This window comes from Mobula hypostoma, unplaced genomic scaffold (assembly GCF_963921235.1).
Source record: "Mobula hypostoma unplaced genomic scaffold, sMobHyp1.1 scaffold_56, whole genome shotgun sequence".
Taxonomy (NCBI): domain Eukaryota; kingdom Metazoa; phylum Chordata; class Chondrichthyes; order Myliobatiformes; family Myliobatidae; genus Mobula; species Mobula hypostoma.
In genome coordinates this window covers 458,374-469,587 of record NW_026948269.1, presented here as the reverse complement: position 1 = coordinate 469,587, position 11,214 = coordinate 458,374, and the positions used below count along the sequence as shown (strand labels likewise).

The 11,214-nt window shown below is 45.7% G+C and overlaps 1 long non-coding RNA gene across 2 annotated transcripts in view; it reads right to left on the bottom strand.

Annotated features, from left to right (window-relative positions):
- Nucleotides 1-1,401: 1,401 nt before the first annotated feature.
- Nucleotides 1,402-11,214, bottom strand: part of LOC134342273 (uncharacterized) — a 35,269-nt gene continuing 25,456 nt past the window's right edge. For both annotated transcript variants that reach the window (XR_010016991.1, XR_010016989.1), the window contains one exon: nt 1,402-2,743. This is a non-coding gene — a long non-coding RNA (uncharacterized LOC134342273). The remainder of the gene's footprint in view (nt 2,744-11,214) is intronic.

Genomic DNA, 11,214 nt, shown 5'->3' with positions numbered 1-11,214 from the left:
TATCTTTACACACCATCATTCTGTGTCATGTCCACCAGATATTGTGTGGTGCAGGTAGCGAGGCCGCACGTTCTCCTGGACACTATCTTTACACACCATCATTCTGTGATCTAACTCAAGTGGTTGCTGAATAGATTTCATGACATCCCACTGACAGAATGGTATCTTTATGGACATTAACACTTCCACGGTGGGTTATTTCATTGTGAATACGTTCAGCTGTTGAATTAGAAAGGAACAAGGAACGGATTTGAAAATATTTGATTACAAGCGAAACCGTTCACAGACCACATTTGTACAGACTGCACCAGATACGGCAGCTGATGCTGCTCGGTTGGATATAAAGCGGATGAGAGAACACAATTTAGTCAGATGCACAGTCCCGTTCTTCGTTCTGACCTTGTATCTATTGACAAACAAAATAACCTGAGCTGTAAACGCTGTGACTTTGCACAATTTGCCCTCCATGAAAGGTCACAGAACTCCAACTGGCGTTACTGCACAAAATCGGAGATGAAGCATAAGTCGGGCACAGAATCGCAGAAGGTATCAATGTTCCAGTTCTTAAAGTAAACAATCTCAGTGAACGAAAGCAGGAACGGCGGCCCAACCGGTCCGTATCGGCGAAGCTGTCCTCATTAGCGCGCTTGTGGGCCTTATTCAATTGGAGCATTCCTGTTGATGGACTGCTCAATTACAGGTTGAATGTTGTGGCAGCGTACACTTCAAACAGATCCACGGGCAGCTCTTTCCATACACTCTCTCACTACATTGGTCAAAAGTGGTCCCTCAACTTCCTATTAATTCTCTCTCGTCACCCTAAATCACTCTACATTAGTTCATGATTGAGTAAACTGTCACTGGTAAGTCTGCAGAGACAACTGTATTTTTAGTGTGGTCAGTGATGGTCCCAGATTGCCAATGCTGTTGTCATCATGGTCAGCGGTGACATTGTCAGTGTATGCATCAATTATCCTGGAAAAGCAGCGATGACATTAGTATTGTCACTGACGTTCTTATAAAATAAAACAAACTATTCTCTGTGTTAAACTGAGGTATCCCTTTCAGCTGTGTTCGTTTTCGTACTGCAATTTGTTTGTGTCTTTCGTGCCTGCTTGATTTCGTTTTTCCAGCTGTGGCAGAGATAGGGGTCCGTGTGCTCAGTGGAGAACTGGCGAAAGTGCAAATCCCTCATTCACATACTATTTCAAAATCTTTCGAAACCTGGTCAGCGGGTTGACTAAATATCTTCTCGATTACAGAATTATTAGTGACATCTTTGATGCACAGCGAGCTTTTCTTGCCTGTCTACACAGCCACGTCGAAATAACGAAGCAGACACATACTTCACAATATATTCAGAAAATGTGTTTTAATCTGTTAAATGTCTGTTTCGTAGGATACAGAATATATTAAAGCTTATTTAAAATTTTCTTATAACTCGAAAGCGCAGTAAAGTTCAGTTCTACAGTATAACGCTTTACACACCGTTGCACAGTGAGTAATTCAGTGAAAATATTTTTCGATTCCCAGATCGGGACTATGACCTCCAGTCACTGAATACAAGTGACACATGTTTTGCAACTTCAGATCATGTTTCCACTGATCTGTACACGAGTCCAGATTTAAATTTAGACGAATAGGTCACAAAAATAAATGTGAGAGGACTTCAATGTAAATGTACTAAATTCCGTTTAGTCTTAAAAATGAAAATTTGCGTCCGGAAGCTGGGAATTGAGAGAGAGCTGGACAAGAAGGATAAAGCCCCCTCCTACTGTTTTCAACTTTCAGCTTCCAGAGTATGTGCATATTCATCCCGTTGTGTTTCACAATACTGCCCGTCTGCAGAGACCTGACCGCTTTATTCTGCTGCTTGTCATGTTTTGTCTCATTCGAGCATTATTTACAAATTATTTAAAAATCATTTAAAAAACTGTCTCATTTTTATTGTACACAAACATATCACTGAGCATATTCCGTAATTCTGCAAGTGCCGAACTGTAACTGATTAACTACATCTCATTTTGACGGTAATTAATCTGACTAGTGATGTGTAATAATTTTTAATATTATTCTACAACGTCTACCTGAAACAATAAAGACATGCACATTTATTTGAAATACATTTTTATTCAAAAGTTAAGTATACTTAATGCATGTTTACATGCATACGGGGTATTTTGACAATTATATTTACTATTTTATTCCTAGTAGGAGGCATCAGAGGAAAACAACTCGGCTGTGTAAAGCTGTTGGTGATGATGGTTTGCCAATCTGATGTTCCCCGGTGGTTTCCATGATCTGAACCTGTTGAATACAAGCTGCACCTATTTTCCTCATTCAGGTTCTTTTTCCACGAACCCACTGAACTTGAACTTGATCAGATTTCTCTTCGTGCGGACTGACTAAATAAAAGCGTGTAATAAGACTTACAAGTAAATAACACCGAATTTTATTTAGACATTCGAAAATAGAAATGTGCCTGTGCCTCGAAATATAAACACGGCCCAATGTCATGACGAAAAAAAAAACTGAGTGAATAATCTCCTTAATCACCAGGTCACTCTGAAAATCAGTACGTAAATAATACCGATATCCGAGGTTCAATGTCTTTACGTTTCACTGCTGCTCCGTAACTCGTCTAGCGGATTGATCTCGGGGGTAACAACCCACCTATCCGGCCAACCTTCAACAATCTCGTGTGGGTGGATGATTCCTGTGTCCCTTGTTTCAAATCCGTACCCTGTAATGACAAGCCGTACACAGGCTGCGGTTAAATAATTAAGATTTTGTAACTCTTACTTGAACTGTGGGGTTAGTAGCGAACACAAAATATAAAAAAACGGCGCCACTGTATCTTTATTCAGTATGTGCACAAACAATTCGTTGGAGCTCACGCAATATCCCCTTTCCAACTTTCGATCTCCTCTGAACTCCGCCGGGTCCCGAGCCCCCGTTCGGAGTCGACTCTGCTAGATCACAGCATATTTTCGTGTGCGTCTTCTCTCTTCATCCCCATGGCGCGTTCTGCCTCAAATCCCGTGCAAACAGCTTTCAGATACACAAGAAAGAATAACATCTATCCCAAATTGATTAGCAAATAAATACAAGTCGCATTATCACTAATTATAACCCAAGCATGCTTCCACAGAAAACCCTCAACCTCAGCAGTTAACATTACAGAGATGGCATTTTATCATAACACAACAGCGAAGCCATTTTATTAACCTTAGCAAGTAACATAAAAGAAGGAACCCTTACACTCTCCCCTCACCAAATTTAATCATGTCCTTATGACGTCTAAATAGCTCAGCAACCCCTCCTGTAGACACAAAAACCCAATCCGGCAAAAAAAAACAGTAACATCGCTCCCCAAACAGTAGACCTTACGCCCTGTTTCCCAGGTGGTACATAGGCTGCTTATCCGAGAGTTTCCTAATCCTCTGAGACCTCCGCACTATTTCATCTAGCCCATCAGGCTCGAATAATACTGGGGATATTCCGGTTGCTTGCCGAATCCTCTCTCCATCTATCATTCATGCCCCTTGCAACTCGAAACCTCCTGTCCCGTGTTGTAGGCCCCGGTGTCTCTCCTTCTGGGTCCTGCAGTAACTGAGGCTGCCCACTGCTAGCCCTCTATCCCCACCTCACCTGACTCAGTGGGAGAAGGGCCAGGAGCATCTTCCACAATCAAGGTGACGTTAACGAAAGATACCATGTACCACACCTCCATCTCATCATGATTCGAATCCTTACTCTTCTCTTTCAGTTCTTCAACCAGGGCCTGATGTTCCTTAATCTTCCTCTGAAGAGTAACAGTTAAAGATTGTTCCTCCTCCAGTTCAGTGCTCACTAAGCTTGTCTCCAGCTCTTTCTTCTTAATGACTTCTTCCAGGTCAACTTTCAGCTTTTCCATTTCACTTAGGCTGTGAATGATCATCTTCAGGTCTCCTTCAAGCTTCCGCTTCCCTCTTTCGAGATCTGTCCGCAATTGCTTCACCTCCTCTGAATTGTATTCAGACTCCCCTCTTTGTGCTCTCAGATTGCCTTTGGCCTTAGACAGACAGCGTTCTTTGTTTTCTTCAACTTGCAAGTCTTCCAATCTGTTCTGGATCAATTTCTCCAGAAACTGGCACCGAACACTCACAGGCTGGGACCCTTGGCCGACATGGTACTTGTCCAGGGAAAGCTTTAACTCTTTAGTTCCCAGCCGCATCTGCAACGGCCTTGCTTCATATTCTTCCAAGGCAGATCCAAATAGTAGGTGATCAGCCAAATACACCAAAAACTTCAAATAATTCCACTTCCCCTCTCCCCCCACTGTTTTCTCGAAGGCCCGCTGGAAGGTTGTAAGAGCTCCGGATATGCTCTGGGCAACTTTTAGGATTGAAAGAATCCCAGGGGCCTATAACGGCCGTCTTTTCCTTGTTGGCCTCACTCATCATGATCGGAAAATATCCACTCGTCAGATCCAGCACATTAAACCACTTCGCACCACCCAGACAGACCAGCGCGTCGTCGACCCTCGGGATGGCATACTGGTTAGGGACGGTGCACCTGTTCGGAGTTCCAGAATCCGGATACACGCTGCATACGTCTTCCACGTCTGCAGCGGACAGTCGCCGCGTCTGCTCTCTCACCGACGCTTCTTCAGCGGTCAACTTCCGCCCCCCCCCCCCACCGCCCCTTTGTGGTATTTCGGAGCGTCCACTAAGAGGGCTTCATCCTCAGGTACTCCAGAAAATGTTAAAATCCTCATCACTCTCGATACCTCCCCCGGGCCTTACCACCATTGGCTCTCATTGAAATTCTGTACCGGCCCAGCGCTGCCACACACGTCCTCACAAGCAGCTCGAAACACTGGGTGCACAGACAATGCCCCCAAACAGCTTTCACCTGCCTTCTTATGGCAGGCCCGTCTGAACAGTGTCCGGACACATTAGCACGAACGACTCAGCAACTTGACCTGCGCCCCGGTGACGAGGATGGCCTTGGCATAGCTTTCATCTAGCTGTAACTACACACTGGAGTGTGGTCCCACTAAGCCTTCAGGAAAGGAGTCTTTTCCTTCCTGGCATTCCTTGGTACATTGCTGGGAACGTGTTCCCCCAGAGAGCCCAAGCCGTTCCGCCACTGGGCCTCCACCTAGTTTCCCGACTCCTCTCTGATCAGTTGAACAACTGAGGAGGCACTGATCCACTTCACTGATCCCCCGGCACCGCAAGCAATTTAATTGCCCCCTTAGCCAGAGAATATACACCGAAAGCTTTCCCCCAATCCCCTGACACAGGTATGGAAAGCTCCCCAGGTGATATATGTTACTTCCAGTCGAGCCAAACGCATAAGATAACTGGCAGCTGTCACTACAGGGAAATTGAACCTTACAGTGCTAACAGCATCAGCAGACCGCCTACTCAACTTTCAACCAATCCCTGTCGCGTTCCTTCAACCGGGCACTGCCCCTTATCTAACACATGGAGAGTGACGTAGTTAATTCAGAAACAAAGGTTCTGAACTTAAAGAGGGGTAACTTTGAAGGTATGAGACATGAATTAGCTAAGATAGACTGGCAAATGACACTTCAAGGATTGACGGTGGATATGCAATGGCAGGCATTTAAAGGTTGCATGGATGAACTACAACAATTGTTCATCCCAGTTTGGCAAAAGAATAAATCAAGGAAGGTAGTGCACCCGTGGCTGACAAGAGAAATTAGGGATAGTATCAATTCCAAAGAAGTAGCATACAAATTAGCCAGAGAAAGTGGCTCACCTGAGGACTGGGAGAAATTCAGAGTTCAGCAGAGGAGGACAAAGGGCTTAATTAGGAAGGGGAAAAAAGATTATGAGAGAAAACTGGCAGAGAACATAAAAACGGACTGTAAAAGCTTTTATAGATATGTAAAAAGGAAAAGACTGATAAAGACAAATGTAGGTCCCCTGCAAACAGAAACAGGTGAATTGATTATGGGGAGCAAGGACATGGCAGACCAATTGAATAATTACTTTGGTTCTGTCTTCACTAAGGAGGACATAAATAATCTTCCAGAAATAGTAAGGGACAGAGGGTCCAGTGAGATGGAGGAACTGAGCGAAATACATGTTAGTAGGGAAGTGGTGTTAGGTAAATTGAAGGGATTGAAGGCAGATAAATCCCCAGGGCCAGATGGTCTGCATCCCAGAGTGCTTAAGGAAGTGGCCCAAGAAATAGTGGATGCATTAGTGATAATTTTTCAAAACTCGTTAGATTCTGGACTAGTTCCTGAGGATTGGAGGGTGGCTAATGTAACCCCACTTTTTAAAAAAGGAGGGAGAGAGAAACCGGGGAATTATAGGCCGGTTAGCCTAACATCGGTGGTGGGGAAACTGCTGGAGTCAGTTATCAAGGATGTGATAACAGCACATTTGGAAAGCGGTGAAATGATCGGACAAAGTCAGCATGGATTTGTGAAAGGAAAATCATGTCTGACGAATCTCATAGAATTTTTTGAGGATGTAACTAGTAGAGTGGATAGGGGAGAACCAGTGGATGTGGTATATTTGGATTTTCAAAAGGCTTTTGACAAGGTCCCACATAGGAGATTAGTGTGCAAACTTAAAGCACACGGTATTGGGGGTAAGGTATTGGTGTGGGTGGAGAATTGGTTAGCAGACAGGAAGCAAAGAGTGGGAATAAACGGGACCTTTTCAGAATGGCAGGCGGTGACTAGTGGGGTACCGCAAGGCTCAGTGCTGGGACCCCAGTTGTTTACAATATATATTAATGACTTGGATGAGGGAATTAAATGCAGCATCTCCAAGTTTGCGGATGACACGAAGCTGGGTGGCAGTGTTAGCAGTGAGGAGGATGCTAAGAGGATGCAGGGTGACTTGGATAGGTTGGGTGAGTGGGCAAACTCATGGCAGATGCAATTTAATGTGGATAAATGTGAAGTTATCCACTTTGGTGGCAAAAATAGGAAAACAGATTATTATCTGAATGGTGGCCGATTAGGAAAAGGGGAGGTGCAACGAGACCTGGGTGTCATTATACACCAGTCATTGAAAGTGGGCATGCAGGTACAGCAGGCGGTGAAAAAGGCGAACGGTATGCTGGCATTATAGCGAGAGGATTCGAGTACAGGAGCAGGGAGGTACTACTGCAGTTGTACAAGGCCTTGGTGAGACCACACCTGGAGTATTGTGTGCAGTTTTGGTCCCCTAATCTGAGGAAAGACATCTTTGCCATAGAGGGAGTACAAAGAAGGTTCACCAGATTGATTCCTGGGATGGCAGGTCTTTCATATGAAGAAAGACTGGATGAACTGGGCTTGTACTCGTTGGAATTTAGAAGATTGAGGGGGGATCTGATTGAAACGTATAAGATCCTAAAGGGATTGGACAGGCTAGATGCGGGAAGATTGTTCCCGATGTTGGGGAGGTCCAGAACAAGGGGTCACAGTTTGAGGATAGAGGGGAAGCCTTTTAGGACCGAGATTAGGAAAAACTTCTTCACACAGAGAGTGGTGAATCTGTGGAATTCTCTGCCACAGCAAACTGTTGAGGCCAGTTCATTTGTTATATTTAAGAGGGAGTTAGATATGGCCCTTGTGGCTACAGGGGTCAGGGGGTATGGAGGGAAGGCTGGGTTCTGAGTTGGATGATCAGCCATGATCATAATAAATGGCGGTGCAGGCTCGAAGGGCCGAATGGCCTACTCCTGCACCTATTTTCTATGTTTCTATGTTTCTATGTTTCTATATTCATGCAAGGAAAATATGTGCTGTGTGTTTAATATTAAACTCATTAGATAAACCCTTTTAGAAACGAAATTGAGTGTATTAGCCGCTTATCACCTATATTCCGGTCGTGATTAACACCTCCCGCCCCCCCCCCGGAGCAGAATTGCCAAAAACGATTTGTAGAAAAAAAATCGGCACGTGCACGCATGCGCACTGGTGCCTGCTCAAGGCTTCATGGTCATTGTAGTCTTTCTCAGGGTAAACACCATGTATTTGACTGCTACTCTTGTCCGTTGGCAACCCTACTCCCGCCCCCACCCCTCCGGTTGGCCGGTCCGCAAGAATATTGTCAATAATAAACCGGTCTGCCGGTCTGCGCTGCTAAAAAGGTTGGGGACCCCTGCTCTAAATGAAAGGGTTGTCACATTTGATCTTCCTTCATATGATGACCCCACCACTCCAGGGATCAGTCTGGTGAATCTTCATTGCACTCTCTGTAACAAATACTCTCTAACCTCTTTGTTAACCCTCTATGGAATTAATTTCCATCTTCTGCAGCCCCGTGTTGCCCCAACCACTCACCTCCCACCCTGTCACTATTTCCACCTTCCCACCTCCCCCTCACCTGGATCCACCTCTCACTCCCCAGCTCTTGCCCCATCCCCACCCCTCACCTCTTTTCTCTGACTATTTCCCGTCCACTCTCAGTCCAGAGGGAGGGTCTCGGCCCGAAATGTTGACGGTCCATTTCCTTCCACAGATGCTGCCCGACCCACTGAGTTCCTCCGGCAGTTTGTTCTTTGGTCTGTATAACCCGTGTTAGTGTGGGGAGCGGGATTTTACACCATATTCCCGGTGCAATCTCAACAAAACACAAATAATTGTCACTTTGCCCGGACCATTGGCCCCGCTTGCAGGGCAACAGTCTGCCGGTGTTTGCCCCCCAATGTGGTGAATCGCCACCACCGTGGGCTCAGACATTTCCACAGATGAGCCCCTCCTGTCCCCACCGGGACAAACATCCTGTCCGCCCCCTCTCTCACCGTCTTCATCCTTTCAATAAAATCCCCCTCTCCCTCCCCGGGGAACCGGCATCAAACCGACGGGCCGAGCGGTCTCCTCCTACCTCTCAGCGATACATAGAAACATAGAAAATAGGTGCAGGAGTAGGCCATTCGGCCCTTCGAGCCTGCACCGCCATTTATTATGATCATGGCTGATCATCCAACTCAGAACCCTGCCCCAGCCTTCCCTCCATACTCGCTGATCCCTTTAGCCACAAGGGCCATATCTAACTCCCTCTTAAATATAGCCAACGAACTGGCCTCAACTGTTTCCTGTGACAGAGAATTCCACAGGTTCACCACTCTCTGTGTGAAGAAGTTTTTCCTAATCTCGGTCCTAAAAGGCTTCCCCTTTATCCTCAAACTGTGACCCCTCGTTCTGGACTTCCCCAACATCGGGAACAATCGTCCTGCATCTAGCCTGTCCAATCCCTTTAAGATTTTATACGTTTCAATAAGATCCCCCCTCAATCTTCTAAATTCCAACGAGCATAAGCCTAGCCGATCCAGTCTTATATCATATGAAAGTCCTGCCATCCCAGGAATCAATCTGGTGAACCTTCTTTGTACTCCCTGTATGGCAAGAATGTCTTTCCTCAGATTAGGGGACCAAAACTGCACACAATACTCCAGGTGTGGTCTCACCAAGGCCTTGTACAACTGCAGTAGTACCTGCCTGCTCCTGTACTCGAATCATCTCGCTATAAATGCCAGCATACCATTCGCCTTTTTCACTGCCTGCTGTACCTGCATGCCCACTTTCAATGACTGGTGTATAATGACACCCAGGTCTCGTTGCACCTCCCCTTTTCCTAATCGGCCACCATTCAGATAATAATCTGTTTTCCTGTTTTTGCCACCAAACTGGATATCCTCACATTTATCCACATTAAATTGCATCTGCCATGAATTTGCCCACTCATCTAACCTATCCAAGTCACCCTGCATCCTCTTAGCATCCTCCTCACAGCTAACACTGCCACCCAGCTTCGTGTCATCCGCGAACTTGGAGATGCTGCATTTAATTCCCTCATCTAAGTCATTAATATATATTGTAAACAACTGGGGTCCCAGCACAGAGACTTGTGGTACCCCACTATTCACTGCCTGCCATTCTGAAAAGGTCCCGTTTATTCCCACTCTTTGCTTCCTGTCTGCCAACCAATTCTCTATCCACATCAATACCTTACCCCCAATACCGTGTACTTTAAGTTTGCACACTAATCTCCTGTGTGGGACCTTGTCAAAAGCCTTTTGAAAATCCAAATATACCACATCCACTGGTTCTCCCCTATCCACTCTACCAGTTACATCCTCAAAAAATTCTATGAGATTCGTCAGACATGATTTTCCTTTCACAAATCCATGCTGACTTTGTCCGATGATTTCTCCGCTTTCCAAATGTGCTGTTATCACATCTTTGATAACTGACTCTAGCATTTTCCCCACCACTGATGTCAGGCTAACCGGTCTATAATTCCCCGGTTTCTCTCTTCCTCCTTTTTTAAAAAGCAGGGTTACATTAGCCACTCTCCAATCCTCAGGAACTAGTCCAGAATCTAAAGAGTTTTGAAAAATTATCACTATTTCATCCACTATTTCTTGGGTTACTTCCTTTAGCATTCTGGGATGCAGACCATCTGGCCCTGGGAATTTATCTGCCTTTAATCCCTTCAATTGACCTAACACCACTTCCCTACTAACATGTATTTCCCTCGGTTCCTCCATCTCACTGGACCCTCTGTCCCCTACTATTTCCGGAAGATTATTTATGTACAACTCCAAATGCATAACGGGAATCTGTGTAAACATTCGCACTTTTGTCTGTTGCTAGGATACAGGCACAAGTCAGAGCAAAGAGCTCAGCCTTCTGGGCGGAGACAGCTGCCTCAAAAGAGGCCTGCTCAACTATTTCACTGTCCGTCACTATCGCATAGCCAGAATATCGTTTTCCTGCTGGATCCACAGAACAGCTTTCATCCTCATAAAATGTTGCCTTGGGCCTGAGGGGGTATCGCGGAATGGATGGGAGAGTCTGTCCTTCTTTCACTGTGATCTGGACGGGGGGGCAGTTGATGTTGCCAACTTCATGGCCTGAAATTGCCCAGAGATGGGGTAGAACGTCTTGGGTTCGGTCAATATTAAAAGAGTGTCTTACTAGATGTCACGCCTTCACCTCCGACTCCTTCCAGTATCGGAGTTGGCCCGCAACCAAGTCTTGCCAGTCTCCCTCGGTACTGGGGGCTTGTTTCGTCAGGGTGTAGGCAAGGAACCCAGGCTCTTTGGCTTGAACCCAGGGCAAACCCTAACGGTGATATGGGGAACCACCAGTCCTGTCTGTTGCCAAAGGAAATCCGGAACTTCGACCAGTAATGCAGTGCCCTCTCTTCCTTTAACCTCTCCAATCACCATGAATGGGAACTTCTGTCC